We start from the raw sequence: 14,820 nt of genomic DNA, 5'->3' as shown, positions 1-14,820 counted from the left end.
TTTCATGTTGATTGAGAGAAAATAAGTGTCTTAAAATGTAGGCGTCAAAGTGCAAATGGACAGGAAAGGTAACATGAGTGTTTTTTTGTTTTCAACATTAAATTCTATATCTTTTCTAGTCTTTCTACAACAAACACATGCTCAATTCCTATGTTTCCTTATAAAAAAAGAGACCTGAATATTTACTAAAACATCTTTGTTAAATGTGTACCATGTGCCAAGCCCTTTTCTAGGTGCTAAGGATGTGTTAGTGAAACAACATTTTATACATATTTTTTATTCTTTTTAGATGTACATGACAGTGGATTTTTACATAAAAGCATAGACGTTTATGTCTAATTCATTCTATTCATTTTATATTCTTGTAAATATCACAGCTATAATATACTTGCTACAGCTACTCATCGTTCAATAATGAATAAAAACAAAAAAGACTATTTTATTGACTTATTAAAATTAGATCCTTTAATTTAACATGCTAATTTTACAAAAGTAATGGGGAGTTGCAGTTTTCTGGCCAGAGGTATTCCTGCTGCTGGTGGTAGTTGAGGACCATCTTTATTTTTCAATGTTTAAGTTGTAGACATCAGCCTCATTTCACTTTGCTCTGAGACTCCTTGAGGCATGGAGATGAAAATTTTTTTCAAGAAATTAAACAGATATGTCACACCTTATACATTAGTCTCTAATTTCTTAGGAAGTATGATTTTGTAAAGATAGAACTCAGCCTGACTAGTAAATTTTTATACTCAGTAGGGTGGTGATAGTTCATTACGGATGTCATTGGAGAAAGATTCTAGGATAGCAAATAGGTTATCTAAATTAAACTCCAAATTAGCCTTATGATAGAATTGTAAAAGGTAATGTGTTCAAGACAGAATAATACTGTGGTATTATGTCACTGTGTGTTTTTAAATTATATTTCATGGTGATATATGTAAATGGTGAAACAACCATTCTAATGTTACTAGACTAAGTGTCAGTTTAGGGCATAAATTACCTTTTACAAATTAAAATTTTATTGGACTGTTCTTAGGCATGGTAATAACTGTACTATAGGTTAATTTTAATTAGTACTTAATTAGTGATTCTGAAATGGCTGAAAAAGCCAAGATACTTCAAATCATTTAAGAAAGTGATTTCATACACCGTAATCCCACAAAGCACCACTTCCTGAGATATGGTGAGGATGGTACAGGGTAGAGGTATTTTGGTAGCCAGAACACTAGGGAAACATCTTCTCTTGGAGATACAAAGGCTCCTGGGCATATTGAACGTTCTGATAAGTTCTGCAGTAAAGATATCAGTTTAATTTTGTTTACTGTTTTTATAAAATTAATTCAACCAGGAAGATTTTATATTTCCTAATGGACCATACTCTGATATTCCGTGAGCCCCGTTTGGTCAGGATGGTCTATACTTTGGAGCAGTGCTTCTGATACTACTGTATTTATACAGTACACTTGTAAAAACTTCAGTACTCTGTGATAGGTCACTAGCAATAGCTGAGGTCCGTCATGTAAGTCCAACATTCGAGCTCGTCTGTGTCCTGTTCAGGATCAGTCTAGGGGTCACACAGTTGGATGTTGAAATAATGTTAATTTGCTCTCTTGGAATCTAAATGTTTACTGTTTCCTCAATTTCTGTTCTTCTCTCCTCATGGGCTGAAAACAGACCCTCAGGACTGCAAGAATGTGTCTAGAGCCTTATTTACTCAAAGTGAGGCCTAAAGACCAAGCTACCTCAGAATCACCGAGAGCTTGTTGGAAATGCAGTATCTTGTGCTCCCCCACCCATGCTAAATCATGTACCTGATTTTACTAAGACCCCAGATGAGTCTTGTGCACATTAAAATTTGGAAAGCTTGAATCTGCTGTCCAGCCGAAACAGAATGTAGCCACAATATAATTTAAAATTGTCTAGAAGACATGTTAAATACATTCGTTTCATCTTTTTAAAGGATATTTAACTCAATAGGTCCAGATAACTGTCATTTCAACATGATTTGCTTAAAATTATTATACTTTAAATGTGTTTTAAACTTACATCTGTAAAATTTTGGGATGTTTTTACAAGTACAAAACAGCTCAGTTCATACTGACTACATTTCCTGTGTTTAATGGTCACGTGGCCAGTGGCTATTATATTGGACAGCTCAGAACTTAGGTTATCATTTGGCACAAAGTAGATGCATAGCAAATATGTACAGAGTAAAACTAGCAGAAGAAAAGCATCTGTTGAAGGCCAGCTATGTTCCAGCTACATTGCTTCCTTAAAACTTGTAAATATTTTGGTGGAACAACATTTAAAACCAGTTCTCTGACTCCTTGGTCCATATTCTTTTGACCTCTTTATTGTTGTTTGTGAATCTTTTTAAGAACTTAAGATTTTTTAAAAATTAACTCCTTAAAAATACTCTCATATGTTGGGGCTGGGGATGTGGCTCAAGCGGTAGCACGCTCGCCTGGCATGCGTGCGGCCAGGGTTCGATCCTCAGCACCACATACAAACAAAGATGTTGTGTCCACCTAAAACTAAAAAATAAATATTAAAATTCTCTCTCTCTCTCAAAAAAATACTCTCATATGTACTCATGTTATCTGTCTCACTTTTTCTGGAAAGTGTTCAACTCTAACTTGATAAATAAGACCAAGTGTCTGTTGTTTGTTTGTCCTTCCAGTAATTACCTGATCACTTATTTCTTTTTTACCCGATTTAATTTGTAACTTAAATTTTAAGAAAATTGTTCAAAAATTTATTAGAACATTTTAGTAATTGTTTGTCTATGTAATTACTTTTCCTTTTTTAATTAATTCATTCATTCTAATTAGGTATATATGATAGCAGAATACATTTTGATTCCTTGTATACAATTGCAGCACAACTTTTTCTCTGGTTAGACACACCATATGTCTAGTCATACATGTACCTTGGGTAATGATGTCCATCTCATTCCACTATTTTTCCTACCCCTACATCCCCTCTTCTCACCTCCCTCCCCTTTGCCCAAAGTTCCTCCATTTTTCCCATTACCCACACCCCCCTTTATTTTCTCACTTATCAGAGAGAACATTCGGCCTTTGTTTTTTTAGGATTGGCTTACTTGGTTTAGCATGAGATTCTTCAACTCTATCCATTTATCTGCAAATGCCATAATTTTATTCTTTTAATGCTGAGTAATATTCAATTGTGTATATATATCACAGTTTCTTTATCCATTCATTTGTTGAAGGGCATCTAGGTTGCTTCCACAGTTGAGCTATTGTGAATTGAGCTGTTATAAACATTGATATGACTGTGTCCCTGTAGTATGCTGTTTTTAAGTCCTTTGGGTATAAACCGAGGAGTGGGACAGCTGGGTCAAATGGTGGTTCCATTCCAAGTTTTCTAAGGAATCTCCATATTGCCTTCCAGAGTGGTTGCACCAATTTGCAGTCTCACTGGCAATGTATGAGTAAACCCTTTTCCCCAAATCCTCACCAATACTTATTGTTACTTGTATTCTTGATAACTGCTATTCTGACTGGAGTGAGGTGAAATCTTAGAGTAGTTTTGATTTGCATTTCTCTAATTACTAGAGATGTTGAACATTTTTTCATATATTTGTTGATTGATTGTATATCTTCTTCTGAGTACAGAATAGAAGTCAGAGACAAACTCACATAAAAGTTATCTCATACTAGACAAAGGCGCCAAAAACATATGTTGGAGAAAAGATAGCCTCTTCAACAAATGGTGCTGGGAAAACTGGAAATCTATATGCAGCAAAATGAAATTAAATCTCTCTCTCTCACCATGCACAAAACTCAACTCAAAGTGGATCAAGGACCTAGGAATTAGTCCAGAGACCCTGCACCTAATAGAGGAAAAAGTAAGCCCAAATCTTCATCATGTCAGGTTAGGCCCTGGCTTCCTTAACAAGACTCCTAAAGCGCAATAAATAAAATCAAGAATTAATAATGATATGGATTCAAACTAAAAAGCTTCTTCTCTGCTAAAGAAATAATGAGGTGAAGAGAGAGCCTTTATTTTTGAGAGCAAATTTTTGAGACATGCACGTGAGAGTACTAATTTCCAGAATATATAAAGAACTCAAAATATTTAACACCATAAAAACAAACAACCCAATCAATAAATGGGCCAAGGAGCTGAATGGACACTTCTCAGCAATTTTTAAATTTTTCTGATTTGGTGAGAGGATTGGGAGATTGAAAATAATTGGCCAAATTGACAAATTACAAGTTGTAGCACTTATGTAATTTGGGGTTGATTTGATTTACAATCCTGTTGACTTCTGGCATCTAGGACATCCAGATGTCCTTCATTCTTGGACAGCAAAACGACCCCAGAATGCCAAGATGATGCCACACCCACAGGTTTCCTCAACATGGGTTGCAGAGGGCTGTGGCTGTGAAGCTCTTGAGCACATGCCACAGGCAGGTGCTTAGAGCTCATTGCCTCCCAAGTGTGGTGATTTGTTTTATGAAAGAACCAAGACAATAAAAAGCTATATTTTTATTTTCTGTTTCCTCATGTATCCCTTACTGCCTCTACTCCCATTTTAAAGGCTAACAAAAACAAAACATTGATACCTTCTAAACAGAGCTGAGAAATATCAGTTTCAGAATGTATCTGCTGCTTGGGTTGTTCAGTGAGGCCTCCCATAATGGCTGGTGGGACAAGAACCCACAGTATGTTCTCTCATGCAAGAACTAGTGATCTGGGAAAGAAGGAATGTGGGAATGGGAAGCCCAGGTTTTAATCTGCTATTCCTCTATTTCACCTTTTTTAAACTTGCTTCTTCATCTGTTAAAATGAAGGTGTTAGGTGGATTATAGGATCATGTTGACAGGAATAAGTGAAGCATGATTTAAAATGTTTACATGAAGTGGGCCCAACAGAGACTAGTTATCTACCATTTTTCCTGAGAGGTGAAGGTCTGGAAATGGGAATTTCACCTATTGGTGGTGGTTAGAGCAAGAACCAGGACCTGATTTATGGAAGGCACTCTGGCAATCTTGGCTTGGCGCTTTTGCTGTTCATGTACTTCTGTAGCCAAAGGTAAATTCCTGAGATGTCTGAACAAGGGTTCTCATGTTGACATTGTTTTGTAAAATCCCAAAGTGCAGACGACTGAAATGCTCATAAATTAGGAATTGATTAAATTATGGTAAATCCATACAGTGAAATATGCACTTTTCAAAAAATAGCATAGATATCATTGGGAAGATGTCCAAGATGTATTATGTAGAAAAAAAATGCAGTATGCTCATCTTTGTAAAATGTATAAAAGCACATGCAGTAACTCATTAAGTGGGTCACCCCTGAAATAGCAATGGGATTTAGAAGATAAAAGAACTTCCATTTTTTTAACCTTTTTATGAAATCTGAAATTTTTATTATCAGCAACAATTGCTTTTCCAAAGCATTTATATCAATATTTATGATGGGGAATGTATTGCCTTGTAGCTAAATATTCTAATACTTGGATGGAAAAACCAATTTTGAAGAAGGGGTTCAAAATTACTTTCTTTTAGGATAATAATTTTGGAATTTTGCCAGGCTACATACTACAAAATCAATTCAAAAGTCTGTATACTAGGTTGAATTTGATTCAGTGTGTCAAATTTGGTCTAGAAGTGATTTTTCTGGCACTTTTTTTTAAGTGAAATAATCTAATATTCTATGTTGGGATTGAGCATTTTTATTACAGTGTAATTTGGTATTTTGTAAGGATTCAGATGATTAAAGTGAATATGAAAAATGCAGACTTACGAAAGTCAAATGGAATCAGTTTCTCCCCACCCACCAATTTAATATAAATTAATTAGGTCTGACGTAATCTTTTGGGGGAGGTCAGTTTTTAGCTCATCTTATTTGCATTGTGTAAAGAAACATGGAAGACAAAATAGATTCAAATTGATTTATTATAGGAGGGACATATTCCAAAGAGCTTAGCTAAGTAGATACTAAAACAAAGGGGCTTATAAAAAATGCGATAATGTAAGGATTTTTCCTAATCCTGATTAGATTTTGAATTGTCCCTTCAGTAGTTTGCATAATTATAAGGCACTGCCACAGAATGAATAACAATAGAAAATAACTCATTAATGTCTGTTTCTCTTTGGCATTATTCCAGGGTGTGCAACTTGATGTTTGCAGAGGAGACAGTCTGTAGCATTTCCCTGTCTGATATGGAACATCAAAGATGGCTAGGATTTCTCTATTCTCAGACATTCCTCATTTTGTCTGAAGTGGTAATATCCTGAAGAGTCAATAGCAGCATGAAATGTAAAGTGTTTTGGCACTTCCTATTATTTTTCAAATGCAGTGATGTTAGAGAAGTAGATTTGGCTTTCTTGGCTTTTAAACAAAGCAAATTATTTCAAAATCTGGTTTGTAAGCCTCAGGTTATAAGGTCATTGCAATGCTGGGGACTGGATTACTTTTCAGAGCTAAGTTGTAAATACCCATCACTTTGAAGCTAAGTGATACTGAGATATTGAACCTAGAGTATTGGGATTGTATTCTTCATTGTGCAGCGTTTTTAGTACACACAGGTTATGTCTGCCATAGTGCATCAGGAAGTAGCTGTCCGCAGCAAAAGTGGATGACTTTTCAATCCTGCCAGAGTAAGCAGTTGCTATCATAACAGGGTTAAATAGTGCCTATGGGTTTATACTGATCAGCCCCCTGAGAAGAAGGGAGTTCTTTGATATGTAAATATCAATCCAAATATGGACCCTAAGTGCATATTATTCTTGGAACATACTCTAGAACAAAGACCCTCCTCTAGTCATTTAGTATGAAGATACACTGTAAATATTAAGACAGTCTTAACCAAAGAGCCATTAACATTAACACTTTAGTGTTGTTTCTTGTTGATAAACACTTGATTTATCAGGTTAAACCGCACAGAAGTATTCCTAGGTATCTGTGTCACCCTCCCCCTTTGGTTATGTTTACTTAATTTTTAAAAAAATATTTATTTATTTTTTAGTTGTAGTTGGACACAATATCTCTATTTTGTTTATTTATTTTTACGTGGTGCTGAGGATCAAACCCAGAGTACTGCATGTGGAAGGCTAGCATTCTACTATTGAGTCACAACCCCAGACCCTGTTTACTTAATTTTTACTCTTTTACTACCACAGAAGTTTAGACATTCAACAAGAATTACATCGGTTATTAGATTTTTAATGAGACATTGTGTCATAATGAGATGCTACTTGTGTTTGCAGTACCTGCACACAATAAGTATTATTAGTGTAATAGATATGATAGTTTAAACATGTTTGGATATTGGTATTAATTAAAAACTTATTTTATTGAATTACTAGGAGGAAAAAAAATTGTCTAACTGTGAACATGAATATCAATGTGTACATTAAATATGTGTACAATATGTCTTTGAGAATAGGAGAGAAAACTGCCCTCCAAATTTTTCAAACACATATGTGCCTTATCAATGGCCTCTGGCTTCTTTCTGGCCACTATGGTTATGAACTCTAAGTAGCTATAACCAGCAAGACCCCTCGTTACTGATGTCTTCCGAAGATTTGAGATCCCCATTTCTGAGGTGAGATAAGCATGACAAATATGGCCCTTGTAGAACAAGCCTGTATACATGAAAAAGCAGCAGATTCAAGAAGTACTTTTTCTTAGTCTACTTCTTAGAATAGCTACAGTAACTTCATTGTATAGCAAATAGCTCTCAGTTCCTCCTGTAAGGAATTTCACTGTGTGTTTTAAGACAGTAAAAAGAACATAATTCATGTGAGGTAATCTCTTTAAAAATATGGACTATTTAAATTGCAAACATAATTGTATTGCTCCCAATACCAAATCTACTTGGTTCAAATTGAGCTGATCTTGACAAAGAACTTCAGAAAGACAGGTATACCAGTATTCTGCATGGTTATGTTTTAGTGTCTACTAGAAGATAATGGGAAGAAAAATAATTCGAGTACATAAATTTTCCAGATGTGAAGCGTATCAAAAATTGTATATTCACAGTGCTATGTCATCATCTCTGTAGAGCTCTTCCATTTAAGTAGTGCTCATACACAGTATGTCTTTGATTATCATTTTGCTTGAGTCTAGATTTCCTCCAAAAGATGGATTTGCTGAATGAAACCACAGATTTAACTTGTAAAACAATACATAAATGAGCTTATTATGAAAGATGCTATAGAAGGAAATAGTTTGCTAATCCAGTTCATCTTATTAAGCCACCATAAAAAAAAAATTAAGTGCAGATAGGCTATCCATATACACAAGGACTACTGTAACCTGGTGGCAAAAACTTGGTGGCTTAAAACAATAGAAGCTAACCATGTCACAGTTCTGCAGGCCTGAATTCTGCAATCAGAGTGTTGGCCAGTCTGTTCTCCCTGATAGATTTAGGAGAGAATTCTTCCATGCCTTTTCTAGCTGTTGACATTTGCTGCAGTCCTTAGTTTGTTTGTTTTTTGGCTTTCAGTCATATGGCCATCTTTTTCCTATGTGTCTTTACATCATCTTCCCTCTGTGTATTTTCTATGTACAGATTTCCTGTTTTCACAAGTAAACCGATCATACTGGATTACTATATATCCTAGTGACTGAATTTTAACGACTTGAGAAAAAGATCACATTCCAAGGTACTAGCAGTTAAGACCTCAAGTCAAGATTTTTGGGAATGCTGTTCAACACATAACATCCCAATGTTGGAAATGTGAAGGGAATTTATTCATTGATTTAGCAAAGGTTTCCTGGTACTACCACTGGGAAGGCAGCAGTGAGGATCACACGGTCCTTCCCCCACAGTGGGCAAGAAGTCAAGTCATGGGAGACAAATGTGCCAGGTATTTGCCAACAGACCCCTGGATGAACTCTGTTGTTACTAATCTATTCAGTTGTTTAAAGAATATGTGGAAATCTCATGGATTCAAGCAGTAGCAAGGTTAAGAGGAAATATGTATTTTAGGTGCACACTGCCACAGACTGTAACCACATGAGGAAAGTATCCGGTGATCAACAGTTTCTTTGGCTACTGAATATACAATATGCTGAGTTAAATAATTAAACGGGGTACTTTACTGCAAGACTTCTCAGAGTCTTGAATATGCTGCTGTGCTCTATAAATACAGAGTAAGAGTCTGCAGTGTTTCCTAAATTTTCTTGACGACATGACTCTTCTTTATGAATGATCTCAAGGAATCATGTTCCTTTTAAAACACTTTAAACTAATTGAGTGTCAAACCATACAATCTTATTTTAAGTTGCCACACATTTATAGTGATCTACTGGTTGCTAAGATTATTTAGATTTTACAATGGGACTCGAGGTTTTCAGAAATTTATGGACCACCTATGTAGAAATATGCACAGACTTCTCTCACAATGGTTGTAAGAAAAATACTGTTTGGATTAAATTATTTTATCCAGTAAATTTAGTGACTTCGAAATCTAGTTCAAAGTGAGCCACTTGCTCTAGAAACAAAGCAAGGTGTAGCATTGCTTCACTTAAATACAGCAATAAATACTGTGTTAATATAAGACACAGTAAGCATTCTAACCACCAATGTTAAACTCTGCTGAAATCTCCTGGGGAATTTTTATACCCCATCCTGCTGTGGTCAGAGAGTATGATAACACAGATGTTATTCTGGGCCTTGAAAGCATGCACATCCTGTATACTTTTGAGACAATACCACATTAATGATTATATAGCAACTTGAGGAAATTGAAGCCATGTACCAAATTATATCTGGAAATTTTTACAGTGAATAGAATGCTTGTATTAGCAGTTTAGCCCTGGAGCAATCAATGTCTGAACCTGTCTTCTTGACAGAGAATTCTGGAAATGAGGTTGAGAGGTAGTCTTCACAGCTGTAAAAGCCACAGCAAAGCGGGAAGGTACTCAGGTAAGTAGCCTAGTCTCAACTGGCTTGGATGTGATATAGGTCTGGGAAGGTTCTAGATTCCTGCAGGGAGGAATCACCTTCTTATCATAATTTGCCCAGTCTTTTGGAGTCACGAAGTTATGACCAATCTGGGCAATTGCAGAGGCTATTATACCTATAAGCTGTCCAAAATAAGGGGATGAATGAAGTCAAATTTTCTTAGTTTTCCAGTGACAGAATCCCCCAAGCATTGCTACATTACCCTGCAAGCAAGTTCTTAATCTGAATTACCTGGCCCTCCTCTTAATTCTTTATCTTCAGTGTTCCATACTAAAAGACAAAACTCAGTGATACCTCTGTACTTCAGCGACTTCAAAAAAAGAGGAGGTGACACAGGTCAAATCAGATTGCAGGACTAAAAATGAATGCTTTTTGACTTCTGAGTCCCATAATAAGGCTTTTCCAAACTCCCAGACTCAAATATGTGTTTGAGTTTTGCAAGTGTTGTTGCTATTAAATAGAAATCAGCTCTCATTGACGTTTGTTTTGCAGTTTGCACCACAAATGCCCAACACATTCTACGTGCCTGGCACAGCATTGATTGAAAGAAGATGTTCTTGATTCTAGAGTCAGAGGAAAGCTTAGTGGGGCTTTCTGGAGCCAGAAGACAGTTTGAAAGGTTATAAAGTCTTTAGAAATTGAAAAACACAACACTAGACGATCGATGGTTTTCAGTTACCTTTTTGGGACCTCCTTCAAGTCGTCCAGCCTGTGATATTTTTTGTTAGCAGAATAAATATGGAGCGTTGAAGAGTTGTTTCATTCTGTCTCAGTAATGGCTCCATTTCAGAAATGGATGTCGAGATTACTATATTTTTCAAAGATTTTTCAGGTTCCAGATTAACGGCAGCACAGAAATATAGTACATTGTACTGTATTGTTGATCATTTTACTTGAGGCTATACCTTGTAAAGAGAGGAAGCCAAGAACTTTCTAGTCATATAAGCTTACTAAGAATAACCAGGATGTTGGGCTGCAGCAGAGGGATCTCTAGGAGAGATACAAACTCCCCTCTGCAATGGCCAACCAGCATTTCCCCTCCACTGAGCTTAACCAGCAGATGTTCTTAATATTTGGCTGATAAATACAAATGCAACTCATCAGTTAAAAATTGCTCCTCATTGACCAGCATTCAAGCAGTTGTGTCTGGGTGGAGCATTTTTACAGAGTATAGGCATTTCGTGACATTCTGGAAGTTGAAAAGAAGGCAGAGTTGAGGGTATGTTAAGGAAGCCTATATTGGTATGTGTCCTGTTTCTAGAAGAAATGACTGTGTAGTTGATTCAGTCCCAAGTATGAATCCACAAACTGCTGTTGTTTTTGAGATCCTATACAAAGGCTTTTATTAAGTTATCCTCATTTAATTGGAGCAGTTGGGGAAATGCCTTTGGTTCACTCATCTGAGCTTAGAACAAATTTTTTCATTAGAGATGCCATTGAGGACTAGAATTGTTGCATTTCCCTTGAATTGGGGCTTCTAAATTTAAATACAAATTAAACTGCCATTTTCAAAGTGGTAGATATTCCATTTTATAGATGGATCTCATTGTTACCAGAGCAGCTGTCATCAGGTGACCAATTAGGGTGCTTGTTGGGGGCAACTGATGTGTCTTCTGCCTCATCTAGAGTCTTGTAGCTTTCTAAATTTGTTTTTGTGGGGGAGAATAACAAACTAAGTCATACCAAAAGTACAGTACTTTTATTTGGAAGGACTGAAACTGTTTACATGTACAGAAACTTCTGCCAGAAAAAAAATGTACTCTGATGTGACCAATAAGTGTATTAAGCACTTAGGAAGAAGGAGCTGACCATATTCCATTCAAAAGATCGTTCACCTCAGGGCCATAAGTTCCTTGAGATCAGGGATGCCTGTTATCAGCTGGTGTCTGATCCTAACCCACTATCTGACTGTTGTTGTTCAACTTGAGCAATGTTCTCAGTAATATTGAGGGGCTTTTTCAATAACTGGTGAAACTTTACATAATGACTTATTACAACTTTGAAAGCTTAGTTACAGATTTATGGGATATGAGTATAATTTGGCTGTGATGCCTGTCACAACCCTGTGAAGGAGAAAAGACAACTTTTCCACTGTTTTTAAAGAGGAACAAAAGGTACATCGTATTCTTACAGCTGCCATTAAGATTTACCTACAAGAAGGAAGAATCTAAGACTCTCACTGACATCACACGTGTTGTCAAAAGAATAAGCTTTCCAACTCCCTTCTATTGTTTAGAATTGCCTGTTAATTATAGGAAAAAGTGAATTCCATTTGGCTTTGGCAAAGTAGAAAGGCATCAAATTTGTTTCATAAAGTAAAATTTTCTGATTTTAATAAATTGGCTTTTAATTGTATTTACATTTTAGTTAATTCCCCTATTCAGTCTACTTCTACTTATGAACTATTGGAACAGCTCTATTTCCCTTGCAGAACTTAAGCAGATGAGCTACAAAGCATATGAAAATAGTTGGAAAATTCCTGGGTGGTTGGTACAGTGATGTCACTTTTAATAGGCTTTGTACTTTTGGATATAAGCATTCTCTTCCAGGTGGAACATAAGAAATATAGCCACATAAATTAAAATGTTAATACAATATTGCTTTAAGTATATTTATACATACTCTAAATTTTACCCATTGTAAGATAAAATTCAATGATTTATAATTAATCCATAGTGTACCATGATCACTACAGTAAGGTTTTAGAAAATTTTCACCTAGTCCCAAATCCCTACCAGTATTTTGCAGTCAATCTCAATCCTGCCAATCACTGCTATTTTCTGTTCCTATAAATTTGTATTTCCTAGATATTTTATGCAACATAATCACATGAAATGCAGTCTTCGTGTGGGCTGGGGATATAGCTTAATTGGTAGAGTGCTTTCCTAGCAGGTGCAAGGCCCTGTGCTCAATCCCCAGCAAGAAGAAGAAGAAAGTCTTTTATGTCTGGATTCTTTCACTTAGCATGTGTTAGAGGTTCATCCATGTTTTACTACCTCTTATTAATTATTTTTACTGATGAATAGTGCTCTATTGTTATGTCTTACCATATTCACCTTTGAGCAGACACTTCAGTGGTTTCTATTTTCAGGCTACCTTGAACAATGCTTTTGTGACAGTTTCTGCAACTATGTTTCCAGTTCTCTTAAGACAAAAACAAGATTCCTAGGTGAGTAATTGCTGGGTCACGTGGCATGTTTATATTTAATTTGTAAGAAACTGACTATCCATTTTCCAGAATGACCCTACCAATTCTCATCAGACATACCTGGGTAATTCAGCTTCTGCACATCCTTACCAACATTTGATGTTGTCTCTCTCAGCTGTTCTGGTACGTGTGTAGTGTTATCTCATTGTGGCTTTAATTTATGTTCACAATGAATACTGATTTCACATGCTTATTAACTATTGTTATGACTTATTTGATAAAATTATTTATTAGAATGTTCATTTTAAAATTGGTTTGTATTAGGTTTTTTTGCATATTTCAGATATAAATATTTTGTCAAGGATGATATATAAAATAATTACAGTGTGTTGTTTATCTTTTCATTTTATGATTGAAATTATTTGAACGTTGAAGCTTTTTAGCTTTTAATTTCAGTTTCTCAAGTTTTTTTATTTTGTGGCATTGGATTTTGGTTCCAAGGCCCCGAGTGATAATGTTCCTATAATTCTTGAGTTCAGAATTCTACTAATTTGTCTAGATAACTAAAAAATGACACTTAATAAAATGGGGTATAAAAGATACCCAAGGAAACACTTTTTAAATAGAAAATATTAAGGGAAAGAAACCAGAACTGGTAATGAGGGTGAATGGTTGTGATCACCTAGGACTAATAGGCACCACCACTGTTCATGGTTCCAAGAGACTAAGTACCACAGTGGCTTCTTGGAATGACTAGGTCCTTGTATTCCCATTGGTTTTCCTGTGAAAAATAATTAAACCTCTGTGGGAGAAAAATGCACTGCATGTTTACTTGTAGCATTGACATTTATATATTCTAGTTATACATATCAACTTATAAAGAGCAAAATACTAAGTTTACACCTTGCATAGATTATTTTGATAAAAACGTATTCGCAAGAAGTCTTTAGGCTATATACTGTTTACCTAATTACCATAATAATAATAATAATAATAATTCTTGAAGCATCCTTTTCAAAAATTGGATCTCATATAATTTGATTTAACTACATCTTGTGTGTGTCTTACACAAGGTTGCACTATCCTGCACGTTGTTTCTTTTGCTAACAGGCACCCGGGTATTAATACCAGTGTTGGCTAATGTCTGTGACTGTCATGCCAGAGAGATGCTGTGGAGAATGCTGCTGACAGAGATATTAGCATGAGGATGAGGGTGGCACAGAGAAAAGAGAATGTCTTCCCAGGGCAGCTTTTCCCTCATTCCTTTGATTATGTCTGTATTACAACTCGTTTGATTCCTTGGTCTGTGGTAGAGGGCTGTAAGCTAACTTTGATTTGATTTCCATCTCTTCTTGTTACTAGATGATGACCTTGGACAGGCTATTCAGTCTCCGTAGGCCTGCAATTTCATTGCCTGTAAAATGGGATATTGATACTTACCTATACTGGATTGTTCTAGGAAGCAGAGAAAATATACATGAATTACCTAACATTGTGCTTTAAATGTGGTAGGTGCTTTAGAAGAGATTGCTGCTATTGTTATTATAGTCCATGTTATTATGTAGATTCTTAATGGCTCAGAGGACTGGTACATACAGAAATGCAAAGAAGGAACAGTCATCATATTAAGGCTGGAACAAATAAGCTTAGCAGTACAATGAAACTCCAATTTGGGAAAAATGTTAACTTTGCACTAAAGTTTCAAATAATTCATAGGTTTCATCAG

The sequence above is a fragment of the Marmota flaviventris genome, chromosome 3 (genome assembly GCF_047511675.1).
Source record: "Marmota flaviventris isolate mMarFla1 chromosome 3, mMarFla1.hap1, whole genome shotgun sequence".
NCBI lineage: Eukaryota > Metazoa > Chordata > Mammalia > Rodentia > Sciuridae > Marmota > Marmota flaviventris.
Note: the sequence above shows the minus strand (reverse complement) of the source record.